A 23,548-nucleotide genomic window follows, 5' to 3' on the forward strand; every position below is an offset into this window, starting at 1 on the left:
GTCTCTTCCAAGGGGCATTAAAACCATCTTGTTAAGCTTCTGTGACCTCCACCACTCTTCCAAGGGGCATTGATATAGTCTTTTTATTCCACTGCTACATCCACCACTTTTCCAAGGGGCATTAAAACTGTCTTGTTAAGCTACTGTGACCTCCACCACTCTTCCAAGGGGCATTAAAACCATCTTGTTAAGCGACTGTGACCTCTACCACGATTCCAAGGGGCATTGATATTGTATTTTTTTTCCTCTGCGACCTCCACCACTCTTCCAAGGGGCATTAAAACTGTCTTGTTAAGCTACTGTGACCTCCACCACTCTTCCAAGGGACATTGATATTGTCTTTTTATTCCACTGTGACCTCCACCACTCTTCCAAGGGGCATTAAAACTATCTTGTTAAACCACTCTGAACTCCATGTCTCTTCCAAGGGGCATTAAAACCATATTGTTAAGCTACTGAGACCTCCATGTCTCTTCCAAGGGGCATTAAAACCGTCTTGTTTAGCTACTGTGACCTCCACCACTCTTCCAAGGGGCATTGATATTGTGTTTTTTTTCCACTGCGACCTCCACCACTCTTCCAAGGGGCAATAAAACTGTCTGGTTAAGCAACTGTGACCTCCACCACTCTTCCAAAGGGGCATTAAAACTGTCTTGTTAAGCTACTGGGACCTCCACCACTCTTCCAAGGTTTATTGATATTGTCTTTTTATTACACTTCGACCTCCACCTCTCTTCCAAGGGGCATTAAAATTGACTTGTTAACCTACTGTGACCTCCACCACTCTTCCAAGGGGCATTAAAAGTGTCTTGTTAAGCTAATGTGACCTCCAAGTCTCTTCCAAGGGGCATTGAAACAGTTTTGTTAAGATACTGTGACCTCCAAGTCTCTTCCAAGTGGCGTTAAAACCATATTGTTAAGCTTCTCTAACCTCCACCACTCTTCCAAGGGGTATTGATATTGTCTTTAAATTCTACTGTGACCTCCACCAGTCTTCCAATGGTCTTTAAAATTGTCTTGTTAAGCTACTGTGACCTCCACCACTCTTCCAAGGGGCATTAAAACCGTCTTGTTAAACCATTCTAAACTCCACGCCTCTTCCAAGGGGCTTTAAAACCGTATTGTTAAGCTACTGTGACCTCCACCACTCTTCCAAGAGGCATTAAAACTGTCTTGCTAAGCTACTGTGACCTCCAAGTCTCTTCCAAGGGGCATTAAAACCGTGTTGTTAAGCTACTGTGACCTCCACCACTCTTCCAAGGGGCATTACAACCGTTTTGTTAAGCTACTGTGACCTCCACCAATATTACAAGGGGCATTAAAACTGTCTTGTTAAGCTACTGTGACCTCCACCACTCTTCCAAGTGGCATTAAAACTGTCTTGTTAAGCTACTATGACCTCCACCACACTTCCAAGGGGCATTGATATTGTCTTTTTATTCCACTGCGACTTCCACCACTCTGCCAAGGGGCATTAAAACTGTCTTGTTAAGCAACTGGGACTTCCACCACTCTTCCAAGGGGTATTGATATTATTTTTTATTACACTGCGACCTCCACCACTCTTCCAAGGGGCATTAAAACTGTCTTATTAAACCACTCTGAACTTCACGTCTCTTACAAGGGGCATTAAAACCGTCTTGTAAAGCTACTGTGACCTCCAACACTCTTCCAAGAGGCATTAAAACTGTCATGTTAAGCTACTGTGACCTTCATGTCTCTTCAGAGGGGCATTAAAACCATCTTGTTAAGCTACTGTGACCTCCACCACTCTTCCAAGGGGCATTGATATTGTCTTTTTATTCCACTACTACCTCCACCACTTTTCCAAGGGGCATTAAAACTGTCTTGTTAAGCTACTGTGACCTCCACCACTCTTCCAAGGGGCATTAATACCATCTTGTTAAGCTACTGTGACCTCCACCACTCTTCCAAGGGGCATTGATATTGAATTTTTTTTCCACTGCGACCTCCACCACTTTTCCAAGGGGCTTTAAAACTGTCTTGTTAAGCTACTGTGACCTCCACCTCTGTTCCAAGGGGCATTACAACCGTCTTGTTAAGCTACTGTGACCTCCACCACTCTTCCAAGGGGCATTAAAACTGTCTAGTTAAGCTACTGTGATCTCCACCACTCTTCCAAGGGACATTAAAACCATCTTGTTAAACCACTCTGAACTCCACGTCTCTTACAAGGGTCATTAAAACCATATTGTTAAGCTACTGTGACCTCCACCACTCTTCCAAGAGGCATTAAAATTGTCTTGTTAAGCTACTGTGACCTCCACGTTTCTTCCAAGGGGCATTAAAACCGTCTTGTTAAGCTACTGTGACCTCCACCTCTCTTCCAAGGGGCATTAAAACCGTCTTGTGAAGCTACTGTGACCTCCATCACTCTTCCAAGGGGCATTGATATTGTCTTTTTATTCCACTGCGACCTCCACCACTCTTCCAAGGGGTATTAAAACTATCTTGTAAAACTACTGTAACCTCAAACACTCTTCCAAGGGGCATTAAAACCGTCTTGTTAAGCTACTGTAACCTCCACCACTCTTCCAAGGGGCATTAAAACTGTTTTGTTAAGCTACTGTGACCTTCACGTCTCTTCCAAGGGGCAATAAAACCATCTTGTTAAACCACTCTGAACTCCACGTCTCTTACAAGGGGCATTAAAACCATATTGTTAAGCTACTGTGACCTCCACCAATCTTCCAAGATTCATTAAAACTGTCTTGTTAAGCTACTGTGACCTCCACGTTTCTTCCATGGGGCACTAAAACCATCTTGTTAAGCTACTGTGACCTCCACCACTCTTCCAAGGGGCATTGATATTGTCTTTTTATTCCACTACTACCTCCACCACTTTTCCAAGGGGCATTAAAACTGTCTTGTTAAGCTACTGTGACCTCCACCACTCTTCCAAGGGGCATTAATACCATCTTGTTAAGCTACTGTGACCTCCACCACTCTTCCAAGGGGCATTGATATTGAATTTTTTTTCCACTGCGACCTCCACCACTTTTCCAAGGGGCTTTAAAACTGTCTTGTTAAGCTACTGTGACCCCCACCTCTGTTCCAAGGGGCATTAAAACCGTCTGGTTAAGCTACTGTGACCTCCACCACTCTTCCAAGGGGCATTAAAACTGTCTAGTTAAGCTACTGTGATCTCCACCACTCTTCCAAGGGACATTAAAACCATCTTGTTAAACCACTCTGAACTCCACGTCTCTTACAAGGGTCATTAAAACCATATTGTTAAGCTACTGTGACCTCCACCACTCTTCCAAGAGGCATTAAAATTGTCTTGTTAAGCTACTGTGACCTCCACGTTTCTTCCAAGGGGCATTAAAACCGTCTTGTTAAGCTACTGTGACCTCCACCTCTCTTCCAAGGGGCATTAAAACCGTCTTGTGAAGCTACTGTGACCTCCATCACTCTTCCAAGGGGCATTGATATTGTCTTTTTATTCCACTGCGACCTCCACCACTCTTCCAAGGGGTATTAAAACTATCTTGTAAAACTACTGTAACCTCAAACACTCTTCCAAGGGGCATTAAAACCGTCTTGTTAAGCTACTGTAACCTCCACCACTCTTCCAAGGGGCATTAAAACTGTTTTGTTAAGCTACTGTGACCTTCACGTCTCTTCCAAGGGGCAATAAAACCATCTTGTTAAACCACTCTGAACTCCACGTCTCTTACAAGGGGCATTAAAACCATATTGTTAAGCTACTGTGACCTCCACCAATCTTCCAAGATTCATTAAAACTGTCTTGTTAAGCTACTGTGACCTCCACGTTTCTTCCATGGGGCATTAAAACTGTCTTGTTAAGCTACTGTGACCTCCACCACTCTTCCAAGGGGCATTAACACCGTCTTGTGAAGCTATTGTGACCTCCAACACTCTTCCAAGGGGCATTGATATTGTCTTTTTATTCCACTGCGATCTCCACCACTCTTCCAAGGGGCATTAAAACTATCTTGTAAAGCTACTGCAACCTCCACCACTCTTCCAAGTGGCATTAAAATTGTCTTGTTAAGCTACTGTGACCTTCACGTCTCTTCCAAGGGGCATTAAAACCATCTTGTTAAGCTACTGTGACCTCCACCACTCTTCCAAGGGTCATTGATATTGTCTTTTTATTCCACTGCTTCCTCCACCACTTTTCCAAGGGGCATTAAAACTGTCTTGTTAAGCTACTGTGACCTCCACCACTCTTCCAAGGCGCATTAAAACCATCTTGTTAAGCTACTGTCACCTCAACCACTCTTCCAAGGGGCATTGATATTGTATTTTTTTTCCTCTCCGACCTCCACCACTCTTCCAAGGGGCATTAAAATTGTCTTGTTAAGCTACTGTGACCTCCACCACTCTTCCAAGGGGCATTAAAACTGTCTTGTTAAGCTACTGTGACCTCCACCACTCTTCCAAGGGGCATTGATATTGTCTTTTTATTCCACTGCGACCTCCACCACTCTTCCAAGGGGCATTAAAACTGTCTTGTTAAGCTACTGTGACCTCCAACACCCTTCCAAGAGGCATTAAAACCATCTTGTTAAACCACTCTGAACTCCATGTCTCTTCCAAGGGGCACTAAAACCATATTGTTAAGCTACTGAGACCTCCATGTCTCTTCCAAGGGGCATTAAAACCGTCTTGTTTAGCTACTGTGACCTCAACCACTCTTCCAAGGGGCATTAAAACCATCTTGTTAAACCACTCTGAACTCCATGTCTCTTCCAAGGGGCATTAAAGCCATCTTGTTAAGCTACTGTGACCTCCACCACTCATCCAAGAGGCATTAAAACCGTCTTGTTTAGCTACTGTGACCTCCACCACTCTTCCAAGGGGCACTAAAACTGTCTTGTTAAGCTACTGTGACATCCACGTCTCTTTCAAGGGGCATTAAAACCGTCTTGTTAAGCTACTGTGACCTCCAGCACTTTTCCAAAGGGCACTGATATTGTCTTTTTATTCCACTGCTACCTCCACCACTCTTCCAAGGGTGCATTAAAACTGTCTTGTTAAGCTACTGTGACCTCCACCACTCTTCCAAGGGGCATTAAAGCCATCTTGTTAAGCTACTATGACCTCCACCACTCTTCCAAGGGGCATTTATACTGTATGTTTATTCCACTGTGACCTCCACCACTCTTAAAAGGGGCATAAAAACTGTCTTGTTATGCTACTGTGACCTCCACCACTCTACCAAGGGGCATTAAAACCATCTTGTTAAGCTACTTTGACCTCCACCACTCTTCCAAGGGGCATTGATATTGTCTTTTTATTTCACTGCGACCTCCACCACTCTTCCAAGGGGCATTCAAACTGTCTTGTTAAGCTACTGTGACCTCCAACACTCTTCCAAGGGGCATTAAAACCATCTTGTTAAACCACTCTGAACTCAACGTCTCTTCCAAGGGGCATTAAAACCATCTTGTTAAGCTACTGTGACCTCCACCACTCTTCCAAGAGGCATTAAAACCATATTGTTAAGCTACTGTGACCTCCACGTCTCTTCCAAGGAGCATTAAAACCGTCTTGTCATGCTACTGTGACCACCACCACTCTTCCAAGTGGCATTAAAACCGTCTTGTTAAGCTACTGTGACCTCCACCACTCTTCCAAGGAGCATTAAAACCGCCTTGTGAAGCTACTGTGACCTCCACCACTCTTCCAAGGGGCATTAAAACTGTCTTGTTAAGCTACTGTGACCTTCACGTCTCTTCCAAGGCGCATTAAAACCATCTTGTTAAGCTACTGTGACCTCCACCATTCTTCCAAGGGGCATTGATATTGTCTTTTTATTCCACTGCTACCTCCACCACTTTTCCAAGGGGCATTAAAACTGCCTTGTTAAGCTACTGTGACCTCCACCACTCTTCCAAGGGGCATTAAAACCATCTTGTAAAACTACTGTGACCTCAACCACTCTTCCAAGGGGCATTCATATTTTATTTTTTTTCCTCTGCGACCTCCACCACTCTTCCAAGAGGCATTAAAACTGTCTTGTTAAGCTACTGTGACCTCCACCACTCTTCCAAGGGGCATTAAAGCCATCTTGTTAAGCTACTATGACCTCCACCACTCTTCCAAGGGGAATTTATACTGTATTTTTATTCCACTGCGACCTCCACCACTCTTAAAAGGGGCATAAAAACTGTCTTGTTATGCTACTGTGACCTCCACCACTCTACCAAGGTGCATTAAAACCATCTTGTTAAGCTACTTTGACCTCCACCACTCTTCCAAGTGGCATTGATATTGCCTTTTTATTTCACTGCGACCTCCACCACTCTTCCAAGGGGCAATAAAACTGTCTTGTTAAGCTACTGTGACCTCCACCACTCTTCCAAGGGGAATAAAAACAGTCTTGTTAAGATACTGTGACCTCCACAACTTTTCCAAGGGGCATGTAAACTGTCTTGTTAAGCTACTGAGAACTCCACGTCTCTTCCAAGGGGCATTAAAACCGTCTTGTTTAGCTACTGTGACCTCCACCACTCTTCCAAGGGGCATGAAAAATATCCTGTTAAGCTACTGTGACCCCCACGTCTCTTTCAAGGGGCAATAAAACTGTCTTGTTAAGCTCCTGTGACCTCCACCTATCTTCCAAGAGGCATTGAAATTGTCTTTTCATTCCACTGCTACCTCCACCACATTTTCAAGGGGCATTAAAACTGTCTTGTTAAGCTACTGTGACCGCCACCACTCTTCCAAGGGGCATTGATATTGTCTTTTTATTCCACTGCTACCTCCACCACTCTTCTAAAGGGTATTAAAACTGTCTTGTTAAGCTACTGTGACCCCCACCACTCTTCCAAGGGGCATTAAAACCATCTTGTTAAACTACTCTGAACTCCACGTCTCTTCCAATGGGCATTAAAACGATATTGTGAAGCTACTGTGACCTCCACCACTCTTCCAAGAGGCATTAAAACCGTCTTGTTAAGCTACTGTGCTTTCCACGTCTCTTCCAAGGGGCATTAAAACCGTCTTGTTAAGCTAATGTGACCACCACCACTCTTCCAAGGGGCATTAAAACCGTCTTGATAAGCTACTGTGACCTCCACCACTCTTCCAAGGGGCATTAAAACTGTCTTGTTAAGCTACTGTGACCTCCACCACTCTTCCAAGGGGCACTAAAACTGTCTTGTTAATCTACTGTGACATCCACGTCTCTTCCAAGGGGCATTAAAACCATCTTGTTAAGCTACTGTGGCCTCCACCACTCCTCCAAGGGGCATTAAAGCCATCTTGTTAAGCTACTATGACCTCCACCACTCTTCCAAGGGGCATTGATACTGTATTTTTATTCCAATGCGACCTCCACCTCTCTTTAAGGGGGCATAAAAACTATCTTGTTAAGCTGCTTTGACCTCCACCACTCTTCCAAGGGGCATTAAAACTGACTTGTTAAGCTACTGTGACCTCCACCACTCTTCCAAGGGGCATTAATACCATCTTGTTAAACGACTCTGAACTCCACGTCTCTTACAAGGGGCATTAAAACCATCTTGTTAAGCTACTGGGACCTCCACCACTCTTCCAAGAGGCATTAAAACCGTCTTGTTAAGCTACTGTGACCTCCACCACTCTTCCAAGGGGCATTAAAACTGTCTTGTTAATCTATTGAGACCTCCACGTCTCTTCCAAGGGGCATTAAAACCATCTTGTTTAGCTACTGTGACCTCCACCACTCTTCCAAGGGGCATTAACACTGTCTTGTTAAGCTACTGTGACCTCCACGTCTCTTTCAAGGTGCATTAAAACTGTCTTGTTAAGCTACTGTGACCTCCACGTCTCTTCCAAGGGGCATTAAAACTGTCTTGTTAAGCTACTGAGACCTCCACGTCTCTTCCAAGGTTCATTAAAACCGTCTTGTTTAGCTACTGTGACCTCCACCACTCTTCAAAGGGGCTTTAAAACTGTGTTGTTAAGCTACTGTGACCTCCACGTCTCTTTCAGGGGCCATTAAAACTGTCTTGTTAAGCTACTGTGACCTCCACCACTCTTCGAAAGGGCATTGATATTGTCTTTTCATTCCACTGCTACCTCCACCTCTCTTGCAAGGGGCATTAAAACCGTCTTGTTAAGCTACTGTGACCTCCACCACTCTTCCAAGAGGCATTAAAACCGTCTTGTTAAGCTACTGTGACCTCCACCACTCTTCCAAGGGGCACTAAAACTGTCTTGTTAAGCTACTTTGACATCCACGTCTCTTTCAAGGGGCATTAAAACCGTCTTGTTAAGCTACTGTGACCTCCAGCACTCTTCCAAAGGGCACTGATATTGTCTTTTTATTCCACTGCGACCTCCACCACTCTTCCAAGGGTGCATTAAAACTGTCTTGTTAAGCTACTGTGACCTCCACCACTCTTCCAAGGGGCATTAAAGCCATCTTGTTAAGTTACTATGACCTCCATCACTCTTCCAAGGGGCATTTATACTGTATATTTATTCCACTGCGACCTCCACCACTCTTAAAAGGGTCATAAAAACTGTCTTGTTATGCTACTGTGACATCCACCACTCTACCAAGGGGCATTAAAACCATCTTGTTAAGCTACTTTGACCTCCACCACTCTTTCAAGGGGCATTGATATTGTCTTTTTATTTCACTGCGACCTCCACCACTCTTCCAAGGGGCATTAAAACCATCTTGTTAAACCACTCTGAACTCAACGTCTCTTCCAAGGGGCATTAAAACCATCTTGTTAAGCTACTGTGACCTCCACCACTCTTCCAAGAGGCATTAAAACCGTCTTGATAAGCTACTGTGACCTCCACGTCTCTTCCAAGGAGCATTAAAACCGTCTTGTCATGCTACTGTGACCACCACCACTCTTCCAAGGAGCATTAAAACCACCATGTGAAGCTACTGTGACCTCCACCACTCTTCCAAAGGGCATTAAAACTGTCTTGTTAAGCTACTGTGACCTTCACGTCTCTTCCAAGGGGCATTAAAACCATCTTGTTAAGCTACTGTGACCTCCACCACACTTCCAAGGGGCATTGATGTTGTCTTTTTATTCCACTGCTACCTCCACCACTTTTCCAAGGGGCATTAAAACTGCCTTGTTAAGCTACTGTGACCTCCACCACTCTTCCAAGGGGCATTAAAACCATCTTGTTAAGCTACTGTGACCTCAACCACTCTTCCAAGGGGCATTCATATTTTATTTTTTTTCCTCTGCGACCTCCACCACTCTTCCAAGGGGCATTAAAACTGTCTTGTTAAGCTACTGTGACCTCCACCACTCTTCCAGGGGGCATTAAAGCCATCTTGTTAAGCTACTATGACCTCCACCACTCTTCCAAGGGGCATTTATACTGTATTTTTATTCCACTGCGACCTCCACCACTCTTAAAAGGGGCATAAAAACTGTCTTGTTATGCTACTGTGACCTCCACCACTCTACCAAGGGGCATTAAAACCATCTTGTTAAGCTACTTTGACCTCAACCACTCTTCCAAGTGGCATTGATATTGCCTTTTTATTTCACTGCGACCTCCACCACTCTTCCAAGGGGCAATAAGACTGTCTTGTTAAGCTACTGTGACCTCCACCACTCTGCCAACGGGCATTAAAACCATCTTGTTAAACCACTCTGAACTCCACGTCTCTTCCAAGGGGCATTAAAATGATCTTGTTAAGCTACTGTGACCTCCACCACTCTCCCAAGAGGCATTGAAACTGTCTTGTTAAGCTACTGTGACCTCCACGTCTCTTCCAAGGAGCATTAAAACCGTCATGTTAAGCTACTGTGACCACCACCACTCTTCCAAGGGGCATTAAAACTGTCTTGTTAAGCTACTGTGACCTCCACCACTCTTCCAAGGGGAATAAAAACAGTCTTGTTAAGCTACTGTGACCTCCACAACTCTTCCAAGGGGCATTAAAACTGTCTTGTTAAGTTACTGAGACCTCCACGTCTCTTCCAAGGGGCATTTAAACCGTCTTGTTTAGCTACTGTGACCTCCACCACTCTTCCAAGGGGCATGAAAAATATCCTGTTAAGCTACTGTGACCCCCACGTCTCTTTCAAGGGGCAATAAAACTGTCTTGTTAAGCTCCTGTGACCTCCACCTATCTTCCAAGAGGCATTGAAATTGTCTTTTCATTCCACTGCTACCTCCACCACATTTTCAAGGGGCATTAAAACTGTCTTGTTAAGCTACTGTGACCGCCACCACTCTTCCAAGGGGCATTGATATTGTCTTTTTATTCCACTGCTACCTCCACCACTCTTCCAAAGGGTATTAAAACTGTCTTGTTAAGCTACTGTGACCCCCACCACTCTTCCAAGGGGCATTAAAACCATCTTGTTAAACTACTCTGAACTCCACGTCTCTTCCAATGGGCATTAAAACGATATTGTGAAGCTACTGTGACCTCCACCACTCTTCCAAGAGGCATTAAAACCGTCTTGTTAACTACTGTGCTCTCCACGTCTCTTCCAAGGGGCATTAAAACCGTCTTGTTAAGCTAATGTGACCACCACCACTCTTCCAAGGGGCATTAAAACCGTCTTGATAAGCTACTGTGACCTCCACCACTCTTCCAAGGGGCATTAAAACTGTCTTGTTAAGCTACTGTGACCTCCACCACTCTTCCAAGGGGCACTAAAACTGTCTTGTTAAGCTACTGTGACATCCACGTCTCTTCCAAGGGGCATTAAAACCATCTTGTTAAGCTACTGTGGCCTCCACCACTCCTCCAAGGGGCATTAAAGCCATGTTGTTAAGCTACTGTGACCTCCACCACTCTTCCAAGGGGCATTGATACTGTATTTTTATTCCACTGCGACCTCCACCTCTCTTTAAAGGGGCATAAAAACTATCTTGTTAAGCTGCTTTGACCTCCACCACTTTTCCAAGGGGCATTAAAACTGTCTTGTTAAGCTACTGTGACCTCCACCACTCTTCCAAGGGGCATTAATACCATCTTGTTAAACGACTCTGAACTCCACGTCTCTTACAAGGGGCATTAAAACCATCTTGTTAAGCTACTGGGACCTCCACCACTCTTCCAAGAGGCATTAAAACCGTCTTGTTAAGCTACTGTTACCTCCACTACTCTTCCAAGGGGCATTAAAACTGTCTTGTTAAGCTACTGTGACCTCCACGTCTCTTTCAAGGTGCATTAAAACTGTCTTGTTATGCTACTGTGACCTCCACCTCTCTTCCAAGGGGCATTAAAACTGTCTTGTTAAGCTACTGAGACCTCCACGTCTCTTCCAAGGGGCATTAAAACCGTCTTGTTTAGCTACTGTGACCTCCACCACTCTTCAAAGGGGCATTAAAACTGTGTTGTTAAGCTACTGTGACCTCCACGTCTCTTTCAAGGGCCATTAAAACTGTCTTGTTAAGCTACTGTGACCTCCACCACTCTTCGAAAGGGCATTGATATTGTCTTTTCATTCCACTGCTACCTCCACCACTCTTGCAAGGGGCATTTAAACCATCTTGTTAAGCTACTGTGACCTCCACCACTCTTCCAAGAGGCATTAAAACCGTCTTGTTAAGCTGCTGTGACCTCCACCACTCTTCCAAGGGTCACTAAAACTGTCTTGTTAAGCTACTGTGACATCCACGTCTCTTTCAAGGGGCATTAAAACCGTCTTGTTAAGCTACTGTGACCTCCAGCACTCTTCCAAAGGGCACTGATATTGTCTTTTTATTCCACTGCGACCTCCACCACGACCTCCACCACTCTTCCAAGGGTGCATTAAAACTGTCTTGTTAAGCTACTGTGACCTCCACCACTCTTCCAAGGGGCATTAAAGCCATCTTGTTAAGTTACTATGACCTCCACCACTCTTCCAAGGGGCATTTATACTGTATATTTATTCCATTGCGACCTCCACCACTCTTAAAAGGGTCATAAAAACTGTCTTGTTATGCTACTGTGACATCCACCACTCTACCAAGGGGCATTAAAACCATCTTGTTAAGCTACTTTGACCTCCACCCCTCTTCCAAGGGGCATTGATATTGTCTTTTTATTTCACTGCGACCTCCACCACTCTTCCAAGGGGCATTCAAACTGACTTGTTAAGCTACTGTGACCTCCAACACTCTTCCAAGGGGCATTAAAACCATCTTGTTAAACCACTCTGAACTCAACGTCTCTTCCAAGGGGCATTAAAACCATCTTGTTAAGATACTGTGACCTCCACCACTCTTCCAAGAGGCATTAAAACCGTCTTGTTAAGCTACTGTGACCTCCATGTCTCTTCCAAGGAGCATTAAAACCGTCTTGTCATGCTACTGTGACCACCACCACTCTTCCAAGTGGCATTAAAACCGTTTTGTTAAGCTACTGTGACCTCCACCACTCTTCCAAGGAGCATTAAAACCGCCTTGTGAAGCTATTGTGACCTCCACCACTCTTCCAAGGGGCATTAAAACTGTCTTGTTAAGCTACTGTGACCTTCACGTCTCTTCCAAGGGGCATTAAAACCATCTTGTTAAGCTACTGTGACCTCCACCACTCTTCCAAGGGGCATTGATATTGTCTTTTTATTCCACTGCTACCTCCACCACTTTTCCAAGGGGCATTAACACTGCCTTGTTAAGCTACTGTGACCTCCACCACTCTTCCAAGGGGCATTAAAACCATCTTGTTAAGCTACTGTGACCTCAATCACTCTTCCAAGGGGCATTCATATTTTATTTTTTTTCCTCTGCGACCTCCACCACTCTTCCAACGGGCATTAAAACTGTCTTATTAAGCTACTGTGACCTCCACCACTCTTCCAGGGGGCATTAAAGCCATCTTGTTAAGCTACTATGACCTCCACCACTCTTCCAAGGGGCATTTATACTGTATTTTTATTCCACTGCGACCTCCACCACTCTTAAAAGGGGCATAAAAACTGTCTTGTTATGCTACTGTGACCTCCACCACTCTACCAAGGGGCATTAAAACCATCTTGTTAAGCTACTTTGACCTCCACCACTCTTCCAAGTGGCATTGATATTGTCTTTTTATTTCACTGCAACCTCCACCACTCTTCCAAGGGGCAATAAAACTGTCTTGTTAAGCTACTGTGACCTCCACCACTCTTCCAACGGGCATTAAAACCATCTTGTTAAACCACTCTGAACTCCACGTCTCTTCCAAGGGGCATTAAAACGATCTTGTTAAGCTACTGTGACCTCCACCACTCTTCCAACGGCCATTAAAACCATCTTGTTAAGCTACTTTGACCTCCACCACTCTTCCAAGGGGCATTGATATTGTCTTTTTATTTCACTGCGACCTCCACCACTCTTCCAAGGGGCATTAAACTGTCTTGTTAAGCTACTGTGACCTCCAACACTCTTCCAAGGGTCATTAAAACCATCTTGTTAAACCAGTCTGAACTCAACGTCTCTTCCAAGGGGCATTAAAACCATCTTGTTAAGCTACTGTGACCTCCACCACTCTTCCAAGAGGCATTAAAACCGTCTTGTTAAGCTACTGTGACCTCCACGTCTCTTCCAAGGAGCATTAAAAGCGTCTTGTCATGCTACTGTGACCACCACCACTCTTCCAAGTGGCATTAAAACCGTCTTGTTAAGCTACTGTGACCTCCACCACTCTTCCAAGGAGCATTAAAACCGCCTTGTGAAGCTACTGTGACCTCCACCACTCTTCCAAGGGGCATTAAAACTGTCTTGTTAAGCTACTGTGACCTTCACGTCTCTTCCAAGGGGCATTAAAACCATCTTGTTAAGCTACTGTGACCTCCACCACTCTTCCAAGGGGCAATGATATGGTCTTTTTATTCCACTGCTACCTCCACCACTTTTCCAAGGGGCATTAAAACTGCCTTGCTAAGCTACTGTGACCTCCACCACTCTTCCAAGGGGCATTAAAACCATCTTGTTAAGCTACTGTGACCTCAACCACTCTTCCAAGGGGCATTCATATTTTATTTTTTTTCCTCTGCGACCTCCACCACTCTTCCAAGGGGCATTAAAACTGTCTTGTTAAGCTACTGTGACCTCCACCACTCTTCCAGGGGGCATTAAAGCCATCTTGTTAAGCTACTTTGACCTCCACCACTCTTCCAAGTGGCATTAATATTGTCTTTTTATTTCACTGCGACCTCCACCACTCTTCCAAGGGGCAATAAAACTGTCTTGTTAAGCTACTGTGACCTCCACCACTCTTCCAACGCGCATTAAAACCATCTTGTTAAACCACTCTGAACTCCACGTCTCTTCCAAGGGGCATTAAAACGATCTTGTTAAGCTACTGTGACCTCCACCACTCTTCCAACGGGTATTAAAAACATCTTGTTAAACCACTCTGAACTCCACGTCTCTTCCAAGGGGCATTAAAACGATCTTGTTAAGCTACTGTGACCTCCACCACTCTCCCAAGAGGCAATAAAACTGTCTTGTTAAGCTACTGTGACCTCCACGTCTCCTCCAAGGAGCATTAAAACCGTCATGTTAAGCTACTGTGACCACAACCACTCTTCCAAGGGGCATTAAAACTGTCTTGTTAAGCTACTGTGACCTCCACAACTCTTCCAAGGGGCATAAAAACAGTCTTGTTAAGCTACTGTGACCTCCACAACTCTTCCAAGGGGCATTAAAACTGTCTTGTTAAGCTACTGAGACCTCCACGTCTCTTCCAAGGGGCATTAAAACCGTCTTGTTTAGCTACTGTGACCTCCACCACTCTTCCAAGGGGCATGAAAAATATCCTGTTAAGCTACTGTGACCCCCAGGTCTCTTTCAAGGGGCAATAAAACTGTCTTGTTAAGCTCCTGTGACCTCTACTTATCTTCCAAGAGGCATTGATATTGTCTTTTCATTCCACTGCTACCTCCACCACATTTTCAAGAGGCATTAAAACTGTCTTGTTAAGCTACTGTGACCGCCACCACTCTTCCAAGGGGCATTGATATTGTCTTTTTATTCCACTGCTACCTCCACCACTCTTCCAAAGGGTATTAAAATTGTCTTGTTAAGCTACTGTGACCCCCACCACTCTTCCAAGGGGCATTAAAACCATCTTGTTAAACTACTCTGAACTCCACGTCTCTTCCAATGGGCATTAAAATTATATTGTGAAGCTACTGTGACCTCCACCACTCTTCCAAGAGGCATTAAAACCGTCTTGTTAAGCTACTGTGCTCTCCACGTCTCTTCCAAGGGGCATTAAAACTGTCTTGTTAAGCTAGTGTGACCTCCACCACTCTTCCAAGGGGCACTAAAACTGTCTTGTTAAGCTACTGTGACATCCACGTCTCTTCCAAGGGGCATTAAAACCATCTTGTTAAGCTACTGTGGCCTCCACCACTCCTCCAAGGGGCATTAAAGCCATCTTGTTAAGCTACTGTGACCTCCACCACTCTTCCAAGGGGCATTGATACTGTATTTTTATTCCACTGCGACCTCCACCTCTATTTAAAGGCGCATAAAAACTGTCTTGTTATGCTACTGTGACCTCCACCACTCTTCCAAGGGGCATTAATACCATCTTTTTAAGCTGCTTTGACCTCCACCACTCTTCCAATTGGCATTGATATTGTCTTTTTATTTCACTGCGACCTCCACCACTCTTCCAAGGGGCATTAAAACTGTCTTGTTAAGCTACTGTGACCTCCACCACTCTTCCAAGGGGCATTAATACCATCTTGTTAAATGACTCTGAACTCCACGTCTCTTCCAAGGGGCATTAAAACCATCTTGTTAAGCTACTGGGACCTCCACCACTCTTCCAATAGGCATTAAAACCGTCTTGTTAAGCTACTGTGACCTCCACCACTCTTCCAAGGGGCATTAAAACTGTCTTGTTAAGCTATTGTGACCTCCAATACTCTTCCAAGGGGCATAAAAACCGTCTTGTTAAGCTTCTGTGACCTCCACCGCTCTTCCAAGTGGCATTAAAACTGTCTTGTTAAGATACTGAGACCTCCACGTCTCTTCCAAGGGGCATTAAAACCATCTTGTTTAGCTACTGTGACCTCCACCACTCTTCCAAGGGGCATTAAAACTGTCTTGTTAAGCTACTGTGACCTCCACCACTCCTCCAATGGGCATTAAAGCCATCTTGTTAAGCTACTATGACCTCCACCACTCTTCCAAGGGGCATTGATACTGTATTTTTATTCCACTGCGACCTCCACCTCTCTTTAAAGGGGCATAAAAACTATCTTGTTAAGCTGCTTTGACCTCCACCACTCTTCCAAGGGGCATTAAAACTGTCTTGTTAAGCTACTGTGACCTCCACCACTCTTCCAAGGGGCATTAATACCATCTTATTAAACGACTCTGAACTCCACGTCTCTTACAAGGGGCATTAAAACCATCTTGTTAAGCTACTGGGACCTCCACCACTCTTCCAAGAGGCATTAAAACCGTCTTGTTAAGCTACTGTGACCTCCACCACTCTTCCAAGGGGCACTAAAACTGTCTTGTTAAGCTATTGAGACCTCCACGTCTCTTCCAAGGGGCATTAAAACCATCTTGTTTAGCTACTGTGACCTCCACCACTCTTCCAAGGGGCATTAAAACTGTCTTGTTAAGCTATTGTGACCTCCAATACTCTTCCAAGGGGCATAAAAACTGTCTTGTTAAGCTTCTGTGACCTCCACCGCTCTTCCAAGGGGCATTAAAACTGTCTTGTTAAGATACTGAGACCTCCACGTCTCTTCCAAGGGGCATTAAAACCATCTTGTTTAGCTACTGTGACCTCCACCACTCTTCCAAGGGGCATTAAAACTGTCTTGTTAAGCTACTGTGACCTCCACGTCTCTTTCAAGGAGCATTCAAACTGTCTTGTTAAGCTACTGTGACCTCCACCACTCTTCCAAGGGGCATTAAAACTGTCTTGTTAAGCTACTGAGACCTCCACGTCTCTTGAAAGGGGCATTAAAACCGTCTTGTTTAGCTACTGTGACCTCCACCACTCTTCAAAGGGGCATTAAAACTGTGTTGTTAAGCTACTGTGACCTCCACGTCTCTTTCAAGGGGCATTAAAACTGTCTTGTTAAGCTACTGTGACCTCCACCACTCTTCGAAAGGGCATTGATATTGTCTTTTCATTCAACTGCTACCTCCACCACTCTTGAAAGGGGCATTAAAACCGTCTTGTTAAGCTACTGTGACCTCCACCACTCTTCCAAGGGGCATTGATATTGTCTTTTTATTCCACTGCGACCTCCACCACTCTTCCAAAAGGCATTAAAACTGTCTTGTTAAGCTACTGTGACCTCCACCAATCTTCCAAGGGGCATTAAAACCATCTTGTTAAACCACTCTAAACACCACATCTCTTCCAAGGGGCATTAAAACCATCTTGATAATCTACTGTGACCTCCACCTCTCTTCCAAGAGGCATTAAAACCATCTTGTTAAGCTACTGTGACCTCCACGAGTCTTCCAAGGGGCATTAAAACAGTCTTGTTAAGCTTCTGTGACCTCCACCACTCTTCCAGGGGGCATTAAAACCGTCTTGTTAAGCTACTGTGACTTCCACCACTCTTCCAAGGGGCATTGAAACTGTCTTGTTAAGCTGTTGTGACCTCCACCACTCTTCCAAGGGCCATTAAAACAGTCTTGTTAAGCTACTGTGACCTCCACGTCTCTTCCAAGGGGTATTGATATTGTCTTTTTATTCCACTTCTACCTCCACCACTCTTCCAAAGGGTATTAAAACTGTCTTGTTAAGCTACTGTGACCCCCACCACTCTTCCAAGGGGCATTAAAACCATCTTGTTAAACTACTCTGAACTCCACGTCTCTTCCAATGGGCATTAAAACGATATTGTGAAGCTACTGTGACCTCCACCACTCTTCCAAGAGGCATTAAAACCGTCTTGTTAAGCTACTGTGCTCTCCACGTCTCTTCCAAGGGGCATTAAAACCGTCTTGTTAAGCTAATGTGACCACCACCACTCTTCCAAGGGGCATTAAAACCGTCTTGATAAGCTACTGTGACCTCCACCACTCTTCCAAGGGGCATTAAAACTGTCTTGTTAAGCTACTGTGACCTCCACCACTCTTCCAAGGGGCACTAAAACTGTCTTGTTAAGCTACTGTGACATCCACGTCTCTTCCAAGGGGCATTAAAACCATCTTGTTAAGCTACTGTGACCTCCACCACTCCTCCAATGGGCATTAAAGCCATCTTGTTAAGCTACTATGACCTCCACCACTCTTCCAAGGGGCATTGATACTGTATTTTTATTCCACTGCGACCTCCACCTCTCTTTAAAGGGGCATAAAAACTATCTTGTTAAGCTGCTTTGACCTCCACCACTCTTCCAAGGGGCATTAAAACTGTCTTGTTAAGCTACTGTGACCTCCACCACTCTTCCAAGGGGCATTAATACCATCTTATTAAACGACTCTGAACTTCACGTCTCTTACAAGGGGCATTAAAACCATCTTGTTAAGCTACTGGGACCTCCACCACTCTTCCAAGAGGCATTAAAACCGTCTTGTTAAGCTACTGTGACCTCCACCACTCTTCCAAGGGGCACTAAAACTGTCTTGTTAAGCTATTGAGACCTCCACGTCTCTTCCAAGGGGCATTAAAACCATCTTGTTTAGCTACTGTGACCTCCACCACTCTTCCAAGGGGCATTAACACTGTCTTATTAAGCTACTGTGACCTCCACGTCTCTTTCAAGGTGCATTAAAACTGTCTTGTTAAGCTACTGTGACCTCCACCTCTCTTCCAAGGGGCATTAAAACTGTCTTGTTAAGCGACTGAGACCTCCACGTCTCTTCCAAGGGGCATTAAAACCGTCTTGTTTAGCTACTGTGACCTCCACCATTCTTCAAAGGGGCATTAAAACTGTGTTGTTAAGCTACTGTGACCTCCACTTCTCTTTCAAGGGCCATTAAAACTGTCTTGTTAAGCTACTGTGACCTCCACCACTCTTCGAAAGGGCATTGATATTGTCTTTTCATTCCACTGCTACCTCCACCACTCTTGCAAGGGGCATTAAAACCGTCTTGTTAAGCTACTGTGATCTCCACCACTCTTCCAAGAGGCATTAAAACCGTCTTGTTAAGCTACTGTGACCTCCACCACTCTTCCAAGGGGCACTAAAACTGTCTTGTTAAGCTACTGTGACATCCACGTCTCTTTCAAGGGGCATTAAAACCGGCTTGTTAAGCTACTGTGACCTCCAGCACTCTTCCAAAGGGCACTGATATTGTCTTTTTATTCCACTGCGACCTCCACCACTCTTCCAAGGGTGCATTAAAACTGTCTTGTTAAGCTACTGTGACCTCCACCACTCTTCCAAGGGGCATTAAAGCCATCTTGTTAAGTTACTATGACCTCCACCACTCTTCCAAGGGGCATTTATACTGTATATTTATTCCACTGCGACCTCCACCACTCTTAAAAGGGTCATAAAAACTGTCTTGTTATGCTACTGTGACATCCACCACTCTACCAAGGGGCATTAAAACCATTTTGTTAAGCTACTTTGACCTCCACCACTCTTCCAAGGGGCATTGATATTGTCTCTTTATTTCACTGCGACCTCCACCACTCTTCCAAGGGGCATTCAAACTGACTTGTTAAGCTACTGTGACCTCCAACACTCTTCCAAGGGGCATTAAAACCATCTTGTTAAACCACTCTGAACTCAACGTCTCTTCCAAGGGGCATTAAAACCATCTTGTTAAGCTACTGTGACCTCCACCACTCTTCCAAGAGGCATTAAAATCGTCTTGATAAGCTACTGTGACCTCCACGTCTCTTCCAAGGAGCATTAAAACCGTCTTGTCATGCTACTGTGACCACCACCACTCTTCCAAGTGGCATTAATACCGTCTTGTTAAGCTACTGTGACCTCCACCACTCTTCCAAGGGGCATTAAAACTGTCTTGTTAAGCTACTGTGACCTTCACGTCTCTTCCAAGGGGCATTAAAACCATCTTGTTAAGCTACTGTGACCTCCACCACACTTCCAAGGGGCATTGATATTGTCTTTTTATTCCACTGCTACCTCCACCACTTTTCCAAGGGGCATTAAAACTGCCTTGTTAAGCTACTGTGACCTCCACCACTCTTCCAAGGGGCATTAAAACCATCTTGTTAAGCTACTGTGACCTCAACCACTCTTCCAAGGGGCATTCATATTTTATTTTTTTTCCTCTGCGACCTCCACCACTCTTCCAAGGGGCATTAAAACTGTCTTGTTAAGCTACTGTGACCTCCACCACTCTTTCAGGGGGCATTAAAGCCATCTTGTTAAGCTACTATGACCTCCACCACTCTTCCAAGGGGCATTTATACTGTATTTTTATTCCACTGCGACCTCCACCACTCTTAAAAGGGGCATAAAAACTGTCTTGTTATGCTACTGTGACCTCCACCACTCTACCAAGGGGCATTAAAACCATCTTGTTAAGCTACTTTGACCTCAACCACTCTTCCAAGTGGCATTGATATTGCCTTTTTATTTCACTGCGACCTCCACCACTCTTCCAAGGGGCAATAAGACTGTCTTGTTAAGCTACTGTGACCTCCACCACTCTTCCAACGGGCATTAAAACCATCTTGTTAAACCACTCTGAACTCCACGTCTCTTCCAAGGGGCATTAAAACGATCTTGTTAAGCTACTGTGACCTCCACCACTCTAACAAGAGGCATTGAAACTGTCTTGTTAAGCTACTGTGACCTCCACGTCTCTTCCAAGGAGCATTAAAACCGTCATGATAAGCTACTGTGACCACCACCACTCTTCCAAGGGGCATTAAAACTGTCTTGTTAAGCTACTGTGACCTCCACCACTCTTCCAAAGGGAATAAAAACAGTCTTGTTAAGCTACTGTGACCTCCACAACTCTTCCAAGGGGCATTAAAACTGTCTTGTTAAGCTACTGAGACCTCCACGTCTCTTCCAAGGGGCATTAAAACCGTCTTGTTTAGCTACTGTGACCTCCACCACTCTTCCAAGGGGCATGAAAAATATCCTGTTAAGCTACTGTGACCCCCACGTCTCTTTCAAGGGGCAATAAAACTGTCTTGTTAAGCTCCTGTGACCTCCACCTATCTTCCAAGAGGCATTGAAATTGTCTTTTCATTCCACTGCTACCTCCACCACATTTTCAAGGGGCATTAAAACTGTCTTGTTAAGCTACTGTGACCGCCACCACTCTTCCAAGGGGCATTGATATTGTCTTTTTATTCCACTGCTACCTCCACCACTCTTCCAAAGGGTATTAAAACTGTCTTGTTAAGCTACTGTGACCCCCACCACTCTTCCAAGGGGCATTAAAACCATCTTGTTAAACTACTCTGAACTCCACGTCTCTTCCAATGGGCATTAAAACGATATTGTGAAGCTACTGTGACCTCCACCGCTCTTCCAAGAGGCATTAAAACCGTCTTGTTAACTACTGTGCTCTCCACGTCTCTTCCAAGGGGCATTAAAACCGTCTTGTTAAGCTAATGTGACCACCACCACTCTTCCAAGGGGCATTAAAACCGTCTTGATAAGCTACTGTGACCTCCACCACTCTTCCAAGGGGCATTAAAACTGTCTTGTTAAGCTACTGTGACCTCCACCACTCTTCCAAGGGGCACTAAAACTGTCTTGTTAAGCTACTGTGACATCCACGTCTCTTCCAAGGGGCATTAAAAACATCTTGTTAAGCTACTGTGACCTCCACCACTCCTCCAAGGGGCATTAAAGCCATCTTGTTAAGCTACTGTGACCTCCACCACTCTTCCAAGGGGCATTGATACTGTATTTTTATTCGACTGCGACCTCCACCTCTCTTTAAAGGGGCATAAAAACTATCTTGTTAAGCTGCTTTGACCTCCACCACTTTTCCAAGGGGCATTAAAACTGTCTTGTTAAGCTACTGTGACCTCCACCACTCTTCCAAGGGGCATTAATACCATCTTGTTAAACGACTCTGAACTCCACGTCTCTTGCAAGGGGCATTAAAACCATCTTGTTAAGCTACTGGGACGTCCACCACTCTTCCAAGAGGCATTAAAACCGTCTTGTTAAGCTACTGTGACCTCCACCACTCTTCCAAGGGGCATTAAAACTGTCTTGTTAAGCTACTGTGACCTCCACGTCTCTTTCAAGGTGCATTAAAACTGTCTTGTTACGCTACTGTGACCTCCACCTCTCTTCCAAGGGGCATTAAAACTGTCTTGTTAAGCTACTGAGACCTCCACGTCTCTTCCAAGGGGCATTAAAACCGTCTTGTTAAGCTACTGTGACCTCCACCACTCTTCCAAGGGGCATTAAAACTGTGTTGTTAAGCTACTGTGACCTCCACGTCTCTTTCAAGGGCCATTAAAACTGTCTTGTTAAGCTACTGTGACCTCCACCACTCTTCGAAAGGGCATTGATATTGTCTTTTCATTCCACTGCTACCTCCACCACTCTTGCAAGGGGCATTAAAACCATCTTGTTAAGCTACTGTGACCTCCACCACTCTTCCAAGAGGCATTAAAACCGTCTTGTTAAGCTGCTGTGACCTCCACCACTCTTCCAAGGGTCACTAAAACTGTCTTGTTAAGCTACTGTGACATCCACGTCTCTTTCAAGGGGCATTAAAACCGTCTTGTTAAGCTACTGTGACCTCCAGCACTCTTCCAAAGGGCACTGATATTGTCTTTTTATTCCACTGCGACCTCCACCACTCTTCCAAGGGTGCATTAAAACTGTCTTGTTAAGCTACTGTGACCTCCACCACTCTTCGAGGGGCATTAAAGCCATCTTGTTAAGTTACTATGACCTCCACCACTCTTCCAAGGGGCATTTATACTGTATATTTATTCCACTGCGACCTCCACCACTCTTAAAAGGGTCATAAAAACTGGCTTGTTATGCTACTGTGACATCCACCACTCTACCAAGGGGCATTAAAACCATCTTGTTAAGCTACTTTGACCTCCACCCCTCTTCCAAGGGGCATTCAAACTGACTTGTTAAGCTACTGTGACCTCCAACACTCTTCCAAGGGGCATTAAAACCATCTTGTTAAGCTACTGTGACCTCCACCACTCTTCCAAGGGGCATTGATATTGTCTTTTTATTCCACTGCTACCTCCACCACTTTTCCATGGGGCATTAAAACTGCCTTGTTAAGCTACTGTGACCTCCACCACTCTTCCAAGGGGCATTAAAACCATCTTGTTAAGCTACTGTGACCTCAAACACTCTTCCAAGGGGCATTCATATTTTATTTTTTTTCCTCTGCGACCTCCACCACTCTTCCAAGGGGCATTAAAACTGTCTTATTAAGCTACTGTGACCTCCACCACTCTTCCAGGGGTCATTAAAGCCATCTTTTTAAGCTACTATGACCTCCACCACTCTTCCAAGGGGCATTTATACTGTATTTTTATTCCACTGCGACCTCCACCACTCTTAAGAGGGGCATAAAAACTGTCTTGTTATGCTACTGTGACCTCCACCACTCTACCAAGGGGCATTAAAACCATCTTGTTAATCTACTTTGACCTCCACCACTCTTCCAAGTGGCATTGATATTGTCTTTTTATTTCACTGCAACCTCCACCACTCTTCCAAGGGGCAATAAAACTGTCTTG

The sequence above is a fragment of the Phyllobates terribilis genome, unplaced genomic scaffold (assembly GCF_046119375.1).
Source record: "Phyllobates terribilis strain yellow unplaced genomic scaffold, ASM4611937v1 Scaffold_9__5_contigs__length_417890890, whole genome shotgun sequence".
Taxonomy (NCBI): domain Eukaryota; kingdom Metazoa; phylum Chordata; class Amphibia; order Anura; family Dendrobatidae; genus Phyllobates; species Phyllobates terribilis.